Genomic DNA, 18,253 nt, shown 5'->3' on the forward strand with positions numbered 1-18,253 from the left:
TCAGATCTTCCAGACTTCATTCAGCTCCCCCAAGAGAACAGAGTCACCAGCAATAAGCCAATAACCCAGAGCTCGAAGTTGCTGGAAAGAATGAAAAGTTTGCAAGGCTCGTTTCCATTCAAATAGTATTAGTTGATCAACAACTATGTGTGATGCACCGCAAGACCTGGAGAGGCAACCGTGGATATGCCTCAGTCCTTATTCCCAATGAACATAGACTCTGATGGGAAGATAAACTTTTTTTTAAAGGGAGCATATCAAAACAGTGTAATGGAATGAGGAGGCATCAATTACAGAGCACCCTGTCTGAACCACTCACTGCACCAGACACCTAGGACACATCAATGAACAAGAGACATAATCCCTGACCTCAATGGAAAATGATACATACAGTGCTGAACCTAGGGCTTATGGATGGTACTGTTTCTATTTTAGTTAGTTTCTTTGTATGTAATCCTATGTTATTTTACTTTATGCATTTAAAAACAATACCCTGAGATACGGGGTCTCAGAGGCTTTCCTGAACTGCCACAGATGCCCATAGCACAAACTTTTAGTCTATAACCGCAGTGTGAAATAGATAAAGCACCCTTAAACAACTCACTTCTTGTCCATCATAGCAGTTACATTGCCACAATAAAGTTCTGGCATTTGCATTCATTTAAGAAGGGTCTTCAGGTAATAAACACTAACCCAAAGGCATCAGCCTATGATTTGATACACTGAAGGTCACTCGAGTCCAATCTCAAATCCCATTTCTAAGAATGGTTAAGAGCATCTGGGCAGTGGGGGTAATGGACAACAGGAAGGCACCGGAATACTGAGAACTACCAGCTTGTGCCCATGTGAAGCTCCTTCAGCTGTATCTCTTACCCAGTTTCTGTCATTTCCCATGCCAATTAGGTAGAAACAGTGAGAATTAATCCACTGTGTCATAGCAGCAGCTCATTACTCCTCCAAATTAGTAAAAGTGAGAGCTAACAGGAAAATATAATCTTAGAAATGGAAGGGACTTTCAGAATCATATGGTCCAACTTCATTTTACAGATGAGAAAACTGGAGATTAATAAAATTATGTGATTTATCCAAGGTCACAGAGCACATTAGGGATGGAGCTGGACCTACAGTTTAGGATTCCTAAGCTCCAGGGAAATGTTCTTATCATTCTTCCCTTAGTCCTTCATCATGAAAAGGTCACAAATATCTGTATAGATAGTAACAATATAAATACACTGACTTTGGATATGACAATGTGGAAGTAAAAACAGGGTAAGCAGATAATAATTCATTAGAAAAGAGAAACTTAAGTGTATAAAGCTATCTGTAAACGGCATGGATGCACTACATACGCACTACCATTGTTGTCTGACACTTTATTTTGAAATATGTTTTTTGAATTAAATCATTAAATGCTTACTAAAATCATCTTTATCCCTAAAGAGCACCCTATTAATAGGCCCAGCACCTGTGCATAACTCTCTCTTGATAAATTATATTCCTCCAGCTCAATGTTGACAGTATAATTTCCATTTTTATCTTCAAAACAAATGTAGTGTTGTCATTCTCCCAGGTACTCCTGGCTGTTCTCCAAGAACTACCGAACTATGACACCATCAGAATCTGAATAGATCCCGATACAGCAGACAAGAGCAAAATGATATTCTAAGGCTTCTATAAACTGCTGCTCCAACAGTCCTTGAAAAATGAATAAAGATGAATTGTATGATGTATTTTCTCCAGACAAGTTTTCAAAGCCAAAGAAATTTTGATTTATGATATTCTTCTGAACATCAGTTTTCATAGCCTCCTACTCATTCACATTTATAACTTATAGGAATGACTCTGTTTTCTGTTTAAAGTTTTATGCGCCTCTCTCCTGTCCTGTGTAGTACTTCAGCACGGGTGTGAGTTTTACCCAGCTCAGTAATCAGGCACTCCCTAATTAAACAGCAGGCTCAAAAAAAATTAAAAACAAATAAAACTGCAGACACTTAGCTCCTATGTTTTAGTTGTAGAGATATAAATGACAAAAATGAAGATCTTTATTTTTTGGATATTTTCCCCCAAATATCCTGTGATTTCTGAAGTAATATTTGTGAAAGCTATAAACTAGACAAGGCCTTTTATAAACTCATAAATCTTAGTTACTACTATTGTTATTATGGTAGCTTAAAAATCACTTAAAATGAGCATGCATGACAGTACATGAGTAATTTATAAGCAAGCACAAGCATGGTCCTTCCCTTACACTTGGACATAACTTTTGGGGAAATCTTATTTTTGAGTCTTTCTTTTCTATTCAGCCACATATCTCTTGCTCTCCACATGTTTTGTAACACATCATGAGCACAGGTCCATAAACTGATTTTTTTATCTAGTGTCCTGCCTGGTGCCCAGAATAGTATGGTGCCTATATGTTTTATTAAGTGGGAAACTAAAGTCTGGGACAAAAAGGGTAGGGGAATCCCTTTAAATGCTTATGCTTGGATAAGACTCAGAAAGAAAGAAAACTCAATTTCATCACCTCCTCTATAAAAACATTTAAAAATGTTTTTCCCCAAAGAGGTAGAACTGACCGGTCTGCGTGCCATCAATCTCCCCTCTATATGCTCCTGATGTAGGGAAAATAACATCGTATCTCAATTCTTTGTTTACACTTCTGTCTCCCCCTAAAGACAGATAAAAACTGTATCAATGTAATGTCTAAATCCCACATCTAGCACAGTGATTAGCATATAGTAAAGTTTGTTGAATAAATACATTTTCAAAAATTGGAGGAAAGGGAGGATAAAGAAAGAGAAGAAAGTAGACATAGATGAGTAAGGAAGTAAAGAGAAAAGGCGATGAGTAGAAAAAAATGTGAATGAGAAACATGGGAAAAAAGAAAATGATGGCACTCAGCATTGCCTAACTTTGTGCCAAGTGGCTTCTGTGAAAAAGATTTAATGCATCAAGGCTCTAGAGATAAGTAGACTAACAGAAAAGGTAGGTTCCCATGCATTTCTAGGGCTGCACATTTGCCTTAATCAGAATAGTCTTACTCATCCCCCACTGGACTAGGGAGAGAAGACACCCCAAAACTTTACTCATTCTCATAATTGGTCACTGATCCAAAATTACTTGGAATACAACTAGTGTGTTCCACCACACTGTCCATGTGAAGCCATAATGAAGAGTATGATCTATGCAATCATGGAAGGTACAACCTAGTAGGAGAGACCAGTATTAATAAGATTAAGTAAACCTGTCATTGTGTTAAGAGCTATGAAGAGTATGGTGTGGTTCTAGGAGAAAACAAAATAAGAATTGGCCCAGTGAGCAAAGCAAGTCTTCCATGAGAAATGATGCCGGGCCTGAGATAAGAATTTAACCCAGTGGTTTGGAAGGAGACAAGATTCCAAGCAGGGAGTAGTACCAGGATCACAGTGCACAGGCCCAGGGAAGGAAGTGAGCATGAAAGAAAGTTTGCAGAATCAACTTCAAAAAATTACCAAACATAGTCTCCCACTTTTGACAGATGCCTTGAAGAAGAATGAATGAGGTGAGGGGATTATTTCACAGACTTTTAGCAGAAGACAGTCAGCAATATTGTTCAATGTTGGCTCTGCTATTTCATATGGCCTACTCACAACTCATGGGGATAACTCTGAGGCGTGACCCACACTTCTTCAAAAACCCCTGGGGAACAGAACCAGTCCATTCCTGTGGGCCTTGTCTGATTGCCTTCCTTTCTTTCCCTGGCCCATTTCCATGCCTTTAACCAGTCTTTTCCTGGGAGCATTCCTTAATAAATTACATTCATAGAAATCCCTATATTATAGTTTGCTTCTGAGAAACAGAGAACAGAGAAGCCAACATTTTTCTTCACTTGGTTGAAAGGGTTTAAATGTAAATTCTATTATAAATTATTTTCTAATAGAAAACAGCATGTATTTTGACATATATATTCTAACAGAAAAATTTATATACATATATTATTTCTTTCTTGGGAATTTGCATACTGCAGCATTGTTTCGATTTCATCAGCAGAAGAAGAACTGGAGAGCAAGGTAGAAGAAACAACATGGTTCGTGTTTTCATGGAAAGGGTGCTTATGTGGTAAGTGCTTGGCTATCCCAGACTCTGATCCAGGTCTGCTAATAACTAGCTGTGTCATCCTGAGCAAGTCATTCAACTAGGCCTCAAAATATTTATTCATATTCTCTAGGGCTGGAGAATATCTATTGGATATGTCTAGAGCTTTTTCATGTCTATGAAGATATTACTACCCAGAAAGGCAGACCTCAAAATGGAGTTTACATATACCCTTAATTCTTAACTTTCATATTTCTTTGAAGGCACCCATATATCTATCATGTGCTTCTTCGCTACAAACTCAGTTTTCTTCTGTGTTGGCCTCTTAAGGAGTCCTGCTTTCCAGGCTCTATATTGGTGAACAATATAGTCTATCCCTGTTGCCATAGGAAATCCATTACTTGTGCCCGCCCCCCACAAACACCCCATGAATTTTTGACTCTTAAACTTAATATATTACCAACCACACAGCTTTGAAGTTTTAATGTCCTTAGCAGAGCAGGCATTAAAACTGGATCTGTGTCACTTATCCTCTTGTTTGTGCAATCTGTCTAAGCAGCGGGGGAAGAGATAGTCCTGAGATGAGGAGTTGCATTCTCTCCCTGTGCTTGTTGGAGCACATCTTCCTAAGCTGGTGGTTTTCTCCTCTCGGTGCTTTAAATATTTTAGTCCAGTCTCTTCTGGTTTGAATGGTTTATGAGAAGCAGTCACATGTAATAATTTGCATCTTTGTTCCTCTATACGTAAGGTGTTTTATTCCCTCTGGTTTCTTTAAAGGTCATTTTATCTTTGATTTTCTGAAGTTTAAATATGATATGCCTATGTGTAGAGTGGGTTTATTTATTTATTTATTTATTTATTTATTTATTTCTATATTCATCTTGTTGGTATTTTCTGAGCTTTCTGGGTCTGCGGCTTGGTGTCTGATATTAATTTGAGAAAATTCTCAGTCATTATTGCTGCAAATATTACTTCTGTTTCTTTCTCACTTACTTCTTCTGGCATTCCAATTGGGCATATGTTCATACCTTTGTAACTGTTTAGTTATTTTTTTCTTTTTGTTTTTCAGCTTTGGAACTTCCTATTGTCATATCCTCAAGCTCAGAATTTCTTCCTTCAGCTGTGTCCAGTCTACTAATGAGCCCATTATAGGCATTCTTCATTTCTGTTCCAGTGTTTTCTGATCTTAAGTATTTATTTTAATTTTTTCTTAGAATTTTCACCTCTCTGCTTACAGTATTTATTCATTTTTTTCTAATGGTTTACTTTTTCCATTGAGCCCTTAGCATGTTAATCATAGTTGTCTTAAATTCCTCGTCTGATAATTCCAACATATCTGCCATACCTGACTCAGGCTCTGAGGCTTGTTCAGTCTACTCAAACTATAATTTTTACCTTTTAGTATGCTAGTAATCTTTTGTTGAAATCTAGACCTGTGTACTGGATGAAAGTAACTCACGTAAACAGGTATGTAGTGCGGTGACGTGTAGGGGAAGGAGACATGTTCTAGTGTCCCATGAGTAGGCCTCAGTCTTTTGGTGAGCCTGTGCTCTGGACTGTAAACTTCAGCAGTCCTCAGTCGTTCTTTCTTCTCCCTTAAAGGAGACAGGATGGCTCGAAGGAACTGGAGCTGGGTATTTTCCTTCCCCCAAGTAGGTTAGGCTCTGATAAAAACCCAGCAGGTTAGGCTCTGGAAAGAGTTTCTCTTGAGGGCTGGCTCGTTAAGAACAGACTGCTTTGGAAGAAGCACAGGGGAATTTTTCCAATATGCACTATGAGGACCCCACACTCACAGAAGTGTGGAGTCCTCTCATGACCGGATTTCCCTAGAATTTTTATCTCTCAGGTTTGTCCACACTATGTCTCCAGAAATTCATCAATTACAGGTCAGGTTTCTCTACCCTGCTGCTAGTTTCTATGGAGGTTGCTGCTCATGGGTTTTTGACCCAGTAAGTTGTAATTCTTTGTATCCATGTGCCTTTCTCTCCAATTTTGGGATCAGCAGTTTGCTCTGTGACCTCACATCTCTGATGAATATAGGAGTTCATTGATTTTACAGTTTGTTCAGTTTTGTATTTGTTGTTAGAATGGAGTGGCATCTTCTAAGCTCCTTACATGTTGGACTGGAAACCCCTAAAAAACTTTTTCGATGCATAAAATCTCAGAAGGGTTCCACTGGCTAATTACCTTGCCACTAGCTGGAACATCCCATGTAAAACCTAGAGCCAGTCATATTAAATTAAACTCATATTGGAAAAACATATTTTTTATGTAGAAATTCTCATGAAAATTGGCTAGCTTCTTTATTAAGTTCAGCTCTTTCTTGCCTAAGCTTTCCTCTTGGAAAGAGCATAATCACTTATAAAATAAATAATTTAAAGATAATAAGTGAATATTTTATGGCTTTTTATTACCTAACTAAAATTGATTTGCATATTAACAGAATTATTCTAAGGAACCTGTCCCATTCAGGACTACCCTCTGAAAAAAAATGTACTTTTCTAATTAATATGACCCACAACATTTATGTACGTGGAGACAGTTCCTCTAACTCCCTCAGTCTACAATTTAAAGACAAGAAGGCTACCTCCAGCCCCAAGGAATTCCTATATCCCTTGGGTCAATTTACAAATTTCACAATGAAAATTCCAAGCTTAAAAATCAATTCTCCATTCTAGCCAATTTCACTTCAAAACATTAAAGAAAAAAAAATGCTTAAAGTTAAAATAAAATTCATATGAAGTTAACCTTTAACATTTACCTTGTGCCATGCATAGAAATTCTATTTCTACTTGCAAAATAAAGTGGGAAATTGAAAGACTTTTCCACTATCCAGGCTTTAAGTCCATTTTTACTAAAACTTTCTAACTAATTGAGGCAAGCATAGCTTTTAAAGACAAATCAGTAAAGGCCTGACCTAATATATCACCATAAAGTGTATTGGGCAGGTGTCACAGCAGCAGATGCTTGGTCTATTTAATCCTGAGTCTGGCTCAGCAGTGGTAATGCTATCATTAATCTGCTGAGAGCACACCCCTCAGACAATAATTAGAAAGAAACTTTTTAAAAAGTAACCATAATTATAGTGACACTCTCAATAGCCCTAATTATAGAAATGAGTTTCACATTAACTTCACCTGCTTGACAATATACAGTAAAAGTCTATTTGAGCAGCACTATGCTGTTTGTTAAAGCAGCAGAGCCTCCAGTTCAGGTATTCACATGTGAATAATAGAGCCATCATCTCCAGAGTTTAGACTCAGGTTAAAAGCTATTAATCTGCCTAGAGTTAGTGTTGTATGGCATAAAAAATACATCCGTAGGCAAAAATCTAGAAGAATCTGCCCTGGCTGGTGTGGCTCAGTGGATTGAGTACTAGTTTGATTCCTGGTCGGGGCACATGCCTAGGTTGCCAGCCAGGTCCCCACTTGGAGGTGCATGGGAGGCAACCACACATTGATGTTTCTCTCCCTTTCTTTCTCCTTCCCCTCATCTCTCTCTAAAAATAAATAAAGAAAATCTTGGGGAAAGAAACTAGAAGAATCCAAACAATATTCTAGTCCAGGCTTATTTCCTATTTCCATGTTCAGTGTTTTCTTCTATCCAGTCTCTCTAAGACTCTGAGCAAGGAAGAAAGCTTCCTCATTGTTCTTTTTTTTTTTAATCTATGAGTTTGATGTTGTTTGCTGATAGTCCTACTCATTTTTAATCCTGACAAGTGTTATTTGTATTCCTCAAGATAGTTATCAAGATCCCAGAAGGTAAATATGTACACATATACATACACATACACAAACATGCACGTAGAGGCACACATGCATGCACACATTTACACAATGGCTATGATAACCTAATTATTTTTATATAGAAAAAGCTCTATTCCACCTGGACAGGCCTTGGAGCTACGTATTTGTCTTTCAGAGACCTGAGGCATACCATGGTAATATATTAATCTTCTGATATTCAATAAATGTTAGACACTGAAAAACTGAAAATCAGTCTATTGTTTGCAAGGAGACATAAAAAGAGAGAGAGATCTAAGAAAGAACTATATGGCTCTTGCCTTCTCATTTTTCACCCTTTCCCTTGATTTGGCTCACTCAGAATTATTCATCAAATATTCAGCAAGACAGGATTCTAAGTTTACCCTTCCAGTATCCACAAAGCAAACTACTAAAATTAACTTTGCAAATGATCTTGCCTCCTTTGCTCTTACCCTTATTCTTTAAAGTTTGAAAATGTTCATGACTCTGTAAGGTAAAAGGAGAAAGAAGACAGAGTGATTTATTTTCCCTTATTTTCCCTCAAAATTCCAGCTAAAAATGGCAAATGAGGACACAATTCTGCTATAAGTCGCTGTTATGAAGGTGACTTCATTTTGATGGAAGTTGCAAATAGAATATATTAACTGTTTTGAATTTTAAGACAACTCTCTCTCTCTCTCATCAACTGTAATCCCAGTGGTAGAGTTGAATGGTGAGAGATATCAGCAGTTTCAGTCCTCATTAAAATTTTGGCCACAAGCCATTGAACTAAATTCAATAAGCTGGAACCTTGGAATTTACATTAGTTCTCTAAACAAAGACTTCTTTTCTGGACAATGAAGTTTTGAGTACAGTTTACTCTCCTAACTGTAGAAGGTTCACATGGAGTTCACAGGGGGAAAAAAATGTTCTTTATTGTCCTTTTCTCTTCTTTTCCATCCCCAAAGGATTAAACACTTCTATAGACATCAAAGGCAACTCTCCTTCATATGGTGAAATTTAATTCAATTAAAATTTACAGAACAGCTGAAGAATAGATCATACTAGGAGGCAATCTTAATAACAAAAACAATAAAACTCTCAGTTGCTCATTGATCCCTGCCCTCTGGTAGCTTGTAATCTTAGTCTTGTCAATTTAGGAGAGACCCCTTCAACGAGTCTTTGATGAAACTTTAAGAGTAATCTAGCCAATAGGATTTTCTATCTTACCTAGGGTTCAGAGTACCATAGTTAGGAATTCTTATAGGGACAGCCCCAAAATACTGGGAGAGGAGGCAATTTGTGGCTTTTCAGATATTAACAATCTCTATCGAAGTACTAACCACTTATTTCAAGCACCAAAAAAAGAAAATGGTGAACAGAGTGAGATCAGTGGTGGAAAATAAAAAACCCTCAAAAATGGGGAAACAATCAGCAATACTATAACTTCCAGCTCATAAAAACAAATGTATTGGTGACTATGGGACTTTAAGAATAGATGTAATTTACAGAAGTCATCACATGGCAATAGTGTTGGCTTTTCTCATATCTTTTAAGAGTAAAGTGTGACCTTTCCCCACCCACTCACTACTTCCTTTATGAAAGACATACACAGAGCTCAGTCTACACTGTTTGGGTGATATTACTGTATTCTGGCCTGTACTGTTTTACTATTATTTCATTATAGTGAGGTGAAAACAATACTAGACACCAAGTGAGGAAAAATGTATAGTCTAGTCCCTATTCAACAATGTGTTAATCTCAAGGCCTTGAACAAGCATCATAATGTTTTGAGTCCCAATTTTTTTTCTATAAAGTGTCCTAAGAAGGTTATTTGATGTAATAAACGTGAAGACACTTTACAAAACTATCTCTGTATAAAGGTAGAAATGGTTAAGTGTGAATGACCATTTATAAACAGTTTAAGTCTTTAAGAACAAAAATGGGACTAGATCTTTCCTTGGGAATAAGACAGGGATGTCCACTTCCACCTTTCTTATTCACCATAGTACTGGAAGTCTTCCTACAGCAATCAGACAAGAAGAAGAAATAAAAAAACATCCAGATCAGAAAAGAAAAAGTAAAGCAGTCATTATCACAGAAGATATGATAGTGTACATAGAAAACCCTATAAATTCCACCGAAAAACTACTGGCCCTAATAAATTAATTTGGCAAAGTAGCAGAATACAAAATCAATACTCAGAAATTAATAGCACTTTTATGCATCATGAATAAACTATAAGAAAGAGAAACTAAAGAAACAATCCCGTTTACTATTATAACTAAAATAATAATAATAATAATAATAATAATAAGGCACTTAGGAATAAATTTAACCAAGAAAGTAAAAGACCTATACTTGGAAAACTATAGGACACTGAAGAAAGAAACTGACAGAGGAAGATACAAATAAATGGAAGCATATACTGTGTTTATGCATTGGAAGGATTAACATCATTAAAATGACCATACTACCCACCGAAATCTCAATGCAATTTTTATTAAAATACCAATGGCATATTTCACAGATCTAGGACAAATATTCTAAAAGTTTATATGGAACCAAAAAAGACCCTGAGTAGCCTCAGCAATCTTGAGAAAGAAGAACAAAGTTGGAGGGACCACGATACCTGATATCAAGTTATGTCATCAGGCCACTGTAACTAAAACAGCCAGGTACTGGCATTAGAACAGACACACAGATCAATGGAACAGAACAGAGAGCCCAGAAATAAACCAATGCTTTTATGGTCAATTGAGAAAGGAGGCAAGAGCATACAATGGAGTAAAGACAGTCTCTTCAATAAATGATGTTTGGAAAACTGGACTGGTACATGTAAAAAAATGAAACTAAGACCACTAACTTCCTCTATACACAAGAATAAACTCAAAATGGATAAAAAGTCTTATGTATAAGTTGTGATGCCATAAAAATCCTAGAGGAAAATATTGGCAGTAAAATTTCAGATATTTCACATAGTAATATTTGTTGATATATCTCCTAAAAAACAAAGGGGAAAAAATAAGCAAATGGGACTACATCAAATTAAAAAGCTGCTGCACAGCTAAAGAAACCATCATCAAAATGAAAAGGGAACCCATTCTATGGGAGAACATATTTGCCAATGATACATTGGATAAGGGTTTAATTTACAAAATATATAAATAATTTATACAATTCAACACCAGGAAGTCAAACAACCCAATTTTTAAAAATGGTCAAAAGATCTGAATAGACAGTTCTCCAAGGAGGACATACAAATGGCCTAAAGACATATGGGAAAATGCTCAACATCACTAGCCATCAGAGAGATGAAAATTAAAACCATTATGAGCTATCACCTCATACTGCCAAAATGGCTATCATTAGTAAATCAACAAGATCTGACCTCAAACTTGGTGGTCCAAACATTCTACATGAGCCACTTGTTGACAGAAAGAACATTATATTCCCACCTCTGCACATAAAACTGGATCTCATGAAGCAATTTGTTAAAGCTTTGCCAACTGAAGGGGACTGTTTCAAGTATCTCATTTTGGAATTTCCTAGCCTGTTTGAAAAGATAAAATACCTTAATATATATGTTTGGTAGCAGAACTTTACTACTTATACACAATTTGACTTACAGTAACAATATATAGCCTTTATATGAGTAAAGTAACTCTAAATAAACAGTATATTCAGGTAAAAAAAAAAAAAAAAAAAGACAAGCAACAAGTGCTGCCTAGGATATCAAGAAAAGGGAACCCTAGTGCACTGCTGGTGGGAATGCAGATTGGTGCAGCCACTGTGGAAAACAGTATGGAGTTACTTAAAAAAATTAAAAATGGAACTGCCTTTTGACCCAGTGATGGCACTTTTGGGAATATATCTTAAAAATTCAGAAACAGTAATTCAAAAGAATATGGATGGAACTAGAGAGAATTATGCTTAGTGAAATAAGCCAGGCAAAGAAAACAAAATACCATATGATATCACCTAATACAGGAAACTAAAGAACAACACAAACAAAAGAACTAAATAGAACAAAGAGCAGAATAGCAGTCAATATGGGGGAAGGGAGAGAAGGGAGATAAGTAAGGGAAGGGTTTAGTCAAAGAACGTGTATAAATGACTCATGGATATGGACAACAGGGAGGGATATGATTGTGGGAGAAGGGGTGGGCTGGGTGGGGGAGAAAAGTGGGGGGAAAATGGGACAACTGTAATTGAAAAACCAAAAAATAAAAAAAAGAGGATATATGCACCCCGATGTTCATAGCAGCACTATTTATAATAGCCAAGCTTTAGAAACAACCTAAGTGCCCAACAGTAGGTGAGTGGATAAAAAAAAAAAAAAGTCATGGTACATTTATGCAATGGAATACTGTGTAGTTGTTTAAAAAGGAAAAAAAGGAACTCTTACCTTTTATGACAGCATAGATGGACCTGGAGACTATTATGCTAAGTGAAATAAGCCAGTCAGTAAAAGACAAATATGATCTCATTTATATCTGGAATCTAATGAAAATGAACTAATGAGCAAAATAGAATCAGAGGTATAAAAAAATGGAACAAGCTGACAACTTTAAGAGGGAGGGGAGAAGGAGGGGACTGGTTGAAAGAAGGTGAAGCAAGTAGCCAAAGAACATATATGCATCACCCAGGGACATGGACAATGGTATGGGGATTGCCTGAAGGAGTGAGGGGTCTGGGTGGAGGGGAACATGGGGGAAAAATTGGGACAAATGTAATAGCATAAACAATAAAATAATTTTAAAAGAATATTAAAAAACCCAAATAGGTTACAAATAAAATTTTAATAAAGAGAGAAAAATGGAAATAAATCTTTCTCAGAACCTGCCATAAAATTAATTAACAGTTTTTGAGAATATACTAGGTAACTCAAAAAGCTCTTTAGGTTCATAGGTAGTCAAGCTAGAAAGGACTTGAGACATCATCTGATTCAACCTAACCATACAATAGAGCAGAAAACTGAGCTCAAAGCTGATTTGCCCAAGTAACTCATGAAGTTGGTGCTAAAATGGATCCAGACCACACTTTTCCTGATCTGGGCCCAGTGCTATCATCCCTGTACCACCCAGACCATACTGGCACAGGTTTCATTTGGAGCAGAGATACTGCAAGTTTATCATATATGTTTGTGATAAAAAGGAGAAGCAGCTGACTTAATAAATGAATATTTTGACAAAGCAACTCTTTTTCCAATAGGCTGTCCTCCCAAGGATTTGATTATTGGAAGAGGCAAGGTAAAGCATAGTTAGCAAACATTGAGTGGTCTGACTACTAACTAAACTCCTAGATAAGCAACATTGGGATTGTAAATAAAAAGTGGCACTGTAGGGCCTCCACATTACCACTCTGACGAGGAAGCTGAATTTAAGGGACTATACTTCACATGCAAATATAAGACAGACACAGGAATGAAGTATGACCTCCATTCCCTATCAGGTATTGAAGCACAATTTATCTTCCTTAAACCAACTCCTGAAAATAAGGTGTTAAATGGCCTTCTTTCTGGTTATCCCTAAAAATTTATTCTCAGGGAGGTCAGAAGAGGCAGGCCGCTGGAAAGCCACACTCCGTCTGATTCAATGAGTTATTTCTGGGAGAGTTTCAAGGACAAAAATGATGCAAGGCAGGCTCAGGAGGAGGGTTGTGTCTGGCACAACAAAGCAGCAGGAGCTGGGGACAAGCAGTCAAACTCCAGGTTGGAGGTATGATGTGCTTCTCCTCTCACATCCCCCTACAGTCTTCACACATATATCAGCAGCTTGTCTCTCCCTCGACCCTCAGCAGCCTGCTTAAAACCAAGAGGCAGAAGGGGCGAGTGGTACATATGTTCTGCTATTAATATATCATTAATTGACACAAGACTACTCAAGGAGCATAACTCCTAGATGTAAAGAAGGCAGCACAATCGTGACAGCAAATGTGGTCTCTGACCCTGGCCTTATCAGTCGAGGGAATCTCTTGGGGTATACTACAAATATTTTTGAAAGGAGTCCAGAGCTGGTTTGTTGAGAGCTTTTGATTAGCAGATGCAAAGACTCTCAGATTCCCTCTTACAATTACATCCCATTCCTGAAAACTGCAAAAGAAGAAAACCATTGATGTCAATATAAAAAAAGGGCCAAATCTTGCAGATGCCGCTGCCCAGGATCTCTCCTCACCCAGCCACAATCAACCCCACCGTGCTCTTTGACATCACCGCCAAGGGTGAACGCTTGGGCCACATCTCCTTCGAGCTGTTTGCAGACAAAGTCCCAAAGACGGCAGAAAACTTTCATGATCTGAGCACCAGGGAGAAAGGATTTGGTTATAAAGGTTCCTGCTTTCACAGAATTATTCTGGTATTTATGTGCCAAGGTGGTGACTTCACACGCCACAACGGCACAGGCAGCAAGTCCATCGATTAGGAGAAATTTGATGATGAGAATTTTATCCTGGCATCTTGTCCATGGCAAATGCTGGACCCAAAACAAATGGTTCCCAGTGTTTCATCTGCACTGCCAAGACCGAGTGGCTGAATGACAAGCATGTGGTCTTCGGCCAGGTGAAAGATGGCATGGGTGCTGTGACAGCCATGGAGCGCTATGGGTCCAGGAATGGCAAGACCAGCAAGAATATCACCATTATTGACTGTGGACAACTCTAATAAAACTGGTGTTTTTTTCTTAACCACCAGATCATTCCTTCTGTAGCTCAGGAGAGCACTCTTGCACCCCTATCTTCTTAGAATGTTCTATAATCTTTGTGCTCTTGCCACAGTTCATTGGATTCCATATTTTCCTTACCCCTTCTAAGTCTAGCTGGATTGCAGAGTTAAGTTCATGATTATGAAATGAAAACTAAAAAAAAAAAAAGGACCCAATACCATTTGATCTGTTTCATTTTTCATCTCCTTACCCCACAGAAAAATTTAACTCTAAAAATGACCAGGCATTATTGGTATTGCTGTATCCAAACTTTCTTGATATTCTAGCTAAGAGTGGTAGAAGGAAGCAGAGTTTACAGTTGTAAATGTAAGGCAAGTTAATAAATTCTAATTGCAATGGATTCATTTGCCTTGTTGAGTTCCTGAGTTTTCCTTTAGGGGCATTTTCAGCACATTATTGCATTCTGCAGGACAGAAAATAACAGATTGCTCATGGGTGTTGAGGGAGGCTGGAGAAGGGGAGTGCATTTGAAGGCAATGAGAGTGACTCAGTCCACCCACATGTCTCTGATGTACTAGAAATAGTATCTTCTAAAACCAAGGGTCAGAGACTTTTACTGATGCTGAAAAAATAAATCCTAGGACTTTATAAAGTTGTCCAATTTCCTTGAGTTTGTCCATTTCCAGATCATGCTTTAGCAACTTGGAGCTCATTGGCCTCCACTTCTGTTTAGTTCTAGCATGACTTCTGTTGAGAGTCATCCTCACTTTGATTAATTATACTGGTTACATTTTAGAAGCAATGGGCTGGCCAAGAAGCAAGTGCTGTACTGGCTGCATTCTTAGAATTTGCATTAAAATATATCTGCTGCTCCTCTAAAAGGAACTATTCCTTTTGTTGCCTACAAACCTGGGCCCTTCCCCGTTGCATTGGTTATCACACATATAGAAACGCCTCATTGAGATCTACCTTTTCCTTTTAATATGCATGATGAGGGTGGGGGAGGTTATTTAATTAATGTAACAAATACCTATTCCATAACTACAGTGGGCCTAGAAAATGCAGTAGAAAATAAGCATTTGTGACATATAATGGTTCCCTCAGAAGCTGTCACTGTCATTGTGGGTAAGGAGAAGACACACCAAGAGTTCCATGTGAAGAGTAAGACAAGCTCAGGCAGTGGATAAGGAGAGACCAGTTATTGATGTGCCTATCAGTGCTCCAGGGATGATGAATGGATGCTAGATATCAGACTGATTCAGACCTGCAACAATATTTTTTATAATTTATTAAGTTTTAGAGAGAGGGGAAGAGAGGGAAAATGAGAGTGAGAGAAACATCAGTGTGTGGTTGCTTCTTGAGCACCCACAACTGGGGACCTGGCCTGCAACCCAAGCGTGTGCCCTGACTGGGATTCGAACTGGTGACCCTTTGTTTCGCAGGCTGGTGCTCCACTCAGCCATACCATCCAGGGTTGCAACACATCTTAAAATAAACTGTCCTAAAGTCATTTTTTCCCCTTGGTATATGTGCCAAACTGAAAAATTCCTGAGAAAAGAAGATTGAAGGAAATTATTGCTTTTTGTTTACATAAAACAGATGTTTTTATACTATATAAATACTGAAAGATATTTGATGATTTATTTAAAAAGGAAAATAAAGAATAAGGCAGCTGCTGTTTAAATCAACATGAAGAAATAAAGCTACTGCCTTTCAAGATTTCTTTCTGAAATAGGGTGATGTTTTTCTTTAATCTCCTTCATAGCTATTGTGAGTAAACAAAGGTCATCATGAATTTTAAAGAATATGTGAAATAATTAGCCAAATATAAACCATTGGTGATTTTATTGTTCTAATAAATCAAATTGATTCTGAAGGACTTCCACAGAAAACAAACATTTTGAAATGTCACTAAGATAAAATTCAATGTAAGCCTCTATTAAAACCCACATTTTTGATCTTTTAAAAGTAAGAGACCTATAAATAACCTTCAAAGCATCATTTAATTTAGAGATTTTGAACCTGGATGAACATTTGCATCACCTGGTAACTTTCAAAGACTGTGCTAAGATTTCACCTCAGATTAATTTGTATTTTTTATAGCTCCTCAAGTGATGCTAATGTGCAGCCAGGTCTGAAATGCACTAATTTATTTTCTTATTCTTTGATCGTCATTTTATTTCTATAGCTTCATGTTTTTCAATACTTTTCTGAAGATTTTCTGTTTCATCCTTGCCTTCATATACTCATAATTTTCTGGATAATTCTATATTGTATTCTATCTTCTAATCTTTTGGTTGATCCTCCTTTCAATTTCATGTTGTAGCCCTTTATCTTGGATCATGTTCTCTCAATTCCAAAACTTTCTCTCTCTATTTACTTACTCATACTGCTAAATTTATGTTGACTTACAAATTATTCCCACCCAAATATTGCTGCAAGTCTCACAGTAAAATAAATAAATAAGTGACAATTGCTGAAGGGTAACTGATCCTATAAATTCCTACATGACATTGATGGCGGGGTTTCTTACTAAATAGACTATTGATAAATCAGGTTGACTTATTAAATGGAATTTTGGTTTCAGAAATGTTAGGCATATTGATTTTAATCATAAGCTCTGATTCTAGCCTGAACCTGATGTAGCAGTATGCTGATAAATTTTAGACAAATTTTTTAAAAAGTAATAAAATAGAAAAGCTTTCTCTGACAATACCCCGTTGGAATAAAAATTGTCCACTTAAATATGACTTTATGTTTCCCTAGCCTGAAAGCAACAGCGAAACCCACTGACATTTGCCAAATGCATGTGGGGTTTGGAGTTTGTCACTGTAGCTGGGTTTGTCACCATAGCTCAGTGATGAGCAGATCTTATAAAAGCAAATTCCTCTGCAAAAGAAGGGAACTCCAACTTCATATATATTGCCCTAGGACAGATAAAATAAATGGTCATATCTGAAATGCACCAATTTTTTTTGGATCCCCTTATGGAAAAGGAATAATTTCAATCCAATCTTTGCTTAAAATGACATAATTATAGCCAAGTTTAAACCAATACCATGTGAACAGGTAAGTGACTGGCATGAAGGCAAACATGGAGTTTAGGTACAGCTATTAATCTACATGCAAGCGGCCTAATGCATGTTTAGAAAAACAAATATTAGAGGCCAGAAAAGCATCTAAAATTCAGAGCACAGACATTGCAGCCCTATCTGATCTAAAATATATAATCCTGAGCAAGCTATTTAATCATTCTATCCCTCATTTTTTTATCTTTAAAATGGATATAATAACATCTACATTATATGGCTGGTAGGGAGAAAATAATAGAACATACACACAGCATATGAGATAGCGTCTGGTTTATAAACGCACAGACACACACAAAAGGTCTCTCTTATAAGTACACAAAGTCCTATATCTCTATATTAAGCCATATGTAGCAATACAAATATATACACACAAAAAAAGAAACATTCATACAAGAAAAAAAAGAAACCTTCTTCTTATGCCTCTTCTTTCTAGAAGCGGGGCCACGTATATTTCTAAAACAGTAGGGAAAAAGAAAGCAGCAAAGCCCTTACCAACAGTATCGCTGCCCTTCTAGTACTGAGCTGGCTGCTGAGGACACAGAAATGCAGAAAACGTGATCTCTGACTTGGACAGTTTCAATACAAATAAATGGTATCAGGTATCATAACATTGATAAGTACAGAGGACAGTAGTGGGTTTCGAGGGGATATGAAATATGCTGTGCTTAAATTCTCATGGGTG

Source organism: Furipterus horrens, unplaced genomic scaffold, assembly GCF_987537825.1.
Source record: "Furipterus horrens unplaced genomic scaffold, mFurHor1.1.pri manual_scaffold_3, whole genome shotgun sequence".
In the NCBI taxonomy this organism is placed as follows: Eukaryota; Metazoa; Chordata; class Mammalia; order Chiroptera; family Furipteridae; genus Furipterus; species Furipterus horrens.